The sequence below is a fragment of the Melozone crissalis genome, unplaced genomic scaffold (genome assembly GCF_028551555.1).
Source record: "Melozone crissalis strain CALT ecotype California unplaced genomic scaffold, PUWL_Pcris_2 ptg000272l_1, whole genome shotgun sequence".
Classification (NCBI taxonomy): Eukaryota; Metazoa; Chordata; class Aves; order Passeriformes; family Passerellidae; genus Melozone; species Melozone crissalis.
In genome coordinates, this window is record NW_026536026.1 from 1186118 (window position 1) to 1189866 (window position 3749).

Sequence of the window (3749 nt, forward strand, 5' to 3'; positions counted from 1 at the left end):
AGAGGAACAAGACTTGGATATTAGGCAGTGGAGCTGAATGCCTAAGGCTGAGGGGCGGGGGGCTCCAGTCTGGAGCACTGGGAGGGCACCCCCCCAGCCCCACAACAGCTGGCCTCACAGCCCTGAAAGGCCAGGACCGGGGTTCCACGCCTGATTCCAGGGCGTCCCTCCAACCGGCCACCGACCTGGAAGCGCCAGAGCAGCCGGCTGTCGGGATCAAGGCGGCTGCCAGGGGGCTGCTTATGGCCTCTGCCAGCCAAGTGCCTCAGCCCCTCAGGGTCTCCCCCAGCCTGGCCAAGGGTGCCGGCAGCAGCGCGACAGCCCCAAAGCAGCTCCAGAGGAGCCTCATCCAGAGGCACCTGGGAGCCCTCAGCACTGCAGTCAGCAGCAGACGGGCAGGAGGATACGGATGGCCCTTCCTGTCCGGCACAGGGCTTGTGGCCATCTCCAGGCACCGCTCTGGCAGGGATCCCCGCAGCTCCGGCCCCTGCCCAGCCGCTCTGTGGGCAGCACAAAAGCTTCAGCAGAACCACCAAAGGCCAAAAGGCTTCTGGCCATTTTCCCTGTAACACTGCACTCCTGGGCAGCTAGCTGAGTACAAGCAACCTTTTCCCCCTCTTATGCCCTACAGACCTTGCGCAGGAAAAGAGAGATGCTGGGACTCTGTGTATTGTAAGATATTTTATATTTACATACTCAACAATGAAAATGCAAACACAAAAATCTTAAAGAAGAAAAAGAAAATTCCTGCTGGCTTAAATGGCCCCAGATCATCTCTCTGCCGAGCTGCAGCACAACAGTAAGGCAGTGCAGCAAAGACGAGGCCGTTTCCTCCATACACTGCGGAATCGATCCCGCAGCTTCTGCCATGGGGAGTAGGGAGCTCTCTCAAGAGCCCGGAGAACTAAACAAAATTCTACTGCAGCATCTCTGATTGCAGGACTGCTGTCATATGCCATTTCTTCAAGGGCTGCAAGAGAGAGGAACAGAGGCAAGGTCAGATCCCACATACGCAGGGAGCCAAGGAGAGCCCCATGCCAGGGCCATCCCGGTCGTCTCTTGCCATGGCCCGCAGGGAGCAGGGAGCAAGGGGATCAGCCCGAAGTTGCTGGCCACCAATGCCACACGTAGCCCTGATATCTCTGTGTGCTCTGCCCACGGGTGCAGATCCCTCTGCAGCCGGGGCAGGGCTTGCAGCTGCCCCCTCCAGCCCCCTGGAGCGGTCAGCCCGCTGCCCTCACTCACCACTGCAGATCAGCTGCAGCTCTTGCTGCTGCCCCCTCAGGTGCCGCCCGGCCATGCCTGTGAACACAGAGCCTGTCACGGCCCCAGCGGCACAGCTCCCTGCCAGCGGCGCTGCCGGCGCTGTGGCCACACGGGCTGCTGGCCAGACAGAGCTCAGCCCGGGCCCTTGCCGCACGCTGCCGCCCCAGGGCACGGCTGCCAGAGGGCGGCAGCAACGCCCAGGCCAGGCGGGGCTCCACGGTGCCGGGCCGGGCCGGCGCTGCCGGGGCAGCAGGCGGGGCCGGGGCCGAGCTGCGGCGGGCCGGGGAGGAGCCCGGGCTCGGGACTCACCCATGAACCTGACGACCGCCTCTCGCAGGGACTCCTGTGGGCTCTGCAGGTAGTGCAGTGCCCTGCGCACGTGCTCGGCCGCTCGGCTCCTGTCCTCTGCCAGCTGCAGAGAGCGGCAGGAGGGAAGGGTTGCCGCCGGCCACGCCTGCCCGCCCAGCCCTGAGGCGCGGCCAGCAGCCGCTGGCCAAGGGCTCCCGAGGGGAGGGGCAGAGGGCCGGCTGCTGCCCGGGGAGCCGCAGTGCCGCCCCGCAGCCCCGCCGGGCCGGGGCTCCATGGGCACCCGACTCAGGCCCACGGGAGCCTGGAGAAGAGCCCGCGCGGCCTCTGGCTGCAGCAGCGGGCACAGCTGTTAGCCCTGCACACTGAGCACCGCCCTCAGGGACCTTGGCCATGCTGAGGCTGGGGGGTCTCTGCTGTTCTTACCAGGCACTCCCCAAGGCTCTGATCCACGTGTAGCATTTGTTCTATATCCCTCCTCTTCAGGAATCTGGCTGAGGAATGCAGCGTTTCCCGGGAGGCCTGGAGAGGGACAGAGATGCACAGATGGCCCTACAGTCCAGGGCACAGGAGCATCCCAGTGGCACAGGCTGGAGGAGGCTGCAGCCCACAAGGTGCCCGGGCAGGAGGCAGCCCAAGCCCCTGCAAGGGGGACAGCAGCTGTGCACAAGTGCTCACCTCAGCAACCATCTGATTCTCATCATGGCAGTGGAAGTAGAGAGGGAGCAGGCTCTGGCGCACGTGGGACTTGAGGGCCTTTCTTCCCTCTTCTGTTAATAAGTCCAGCATCTCTTGAAAGAGAGCCATGGAGCTCAGCTGCACCTGGATGTCATCCTGGATGAAAGGAAAGGGCAAAAGACCTGAGCATCAGCTGCTTCAGGCCCCCCAGGGCACAGGCGTGCATCTGCACAGGGCAACAAGGGTCCGGGCAGCAGCCAGTGGCTGTGGCTGTGGGCACAGAGCCTTACGCTGTCAAAGAGTGGCAGGAGCGCCTCAGCCAGCTGCAGGGCGATGGGGGTGGCTATTGGAGCACCATTATCCAGGAGCAAATATCTGAGTAGAAGAATGCTCATCCTGATCATGTTGCTGTCATTTTCCTCCAGGAGCTCCACAAGACTTTCAGTCAGGCTCTGCATTTTTTCAGCCTGTGCGGAAGACGACTTTGTGAAAGGCCGCACTGCTGCCGTAGGGCCCAGAGGCCAAAGGCCTGTCCTGAAGCACTGGGGCAGGGAAGCAGGAGAGATGGGAAGAGCTGCCCCAGCGGCCGAAGCCCAGGCAAGGCCAAGCGACTGCGTTGCCCAGCCCCACGCTGCCTGCACGGCTTTGGCCACTGCCCTCTTCTCACCATCAAGGGATTCTTGCCCAGCACTACGAGGCCTCGGAGTGCCAAGTAACGCCTGGCCATGTGCTTGCTCTGCAGGTTCTGTGCCAGGATCTCCAGGACACTGTCACTGCATTCCCTCAAGTCCAGGCACTCGAGGACCTGAAAGGCACAGGGCAGTGACAGGGGAGCCGGCCGGCAGGAGCCCAGAAGCGCACAGGGCCGGGCCCAGGCAGCAGCACAGGGCACGGGCACTGTCCTGGCAGCTGTGGCTGCCAGGGGTTAGAGGGCTGGGAGGCCGCTCAGCCAGGCAGCGCTGGCCTTGAGGCTCACCTCCACAAGGAATGCCAGGGCAGGGAAATCCCAGTATGGCATCTCTTTGCCGAGCAGGGCGAGCAGGTAGAATGCCACCGCGGAACAAAAGTGGATGGCTAAGCGGCGAATTTCTCTGAAGAGGGGAAAAAGGAAACAAGAGCCTGATGCAGTGGGGCAAACGTCTCCCAGGCGTGACTCACCCAGTTCTCATCTTTCCCCAGCACCCTTCCAGCAAGGGGACGTGGGCCGTTTGGGAGTTGGTTGCTGATGGGCACCCTCCTCTGCCAGCCTTTTCCAGCCTGCTTGGCCGTCCCTCAGTGCCAAGGCCCTCTGACCCATGGCCACCACGGACACTTTATGGGGCACCTGGGCACAGGGCAGCAATGTCAGAGGCAGTGGGGAGAAGGGGGTCTCACCTGGCAAGCAGAGCCACGGCAAAGTGGTGAGTGTCAAGAGAGAGCAGCGTGTCCCAGGCACACCTGCGCTCCATTGCCACCACCACATCCTCGCAGCGGAGAAGGCAGAGCAGGGACTTCAGGGT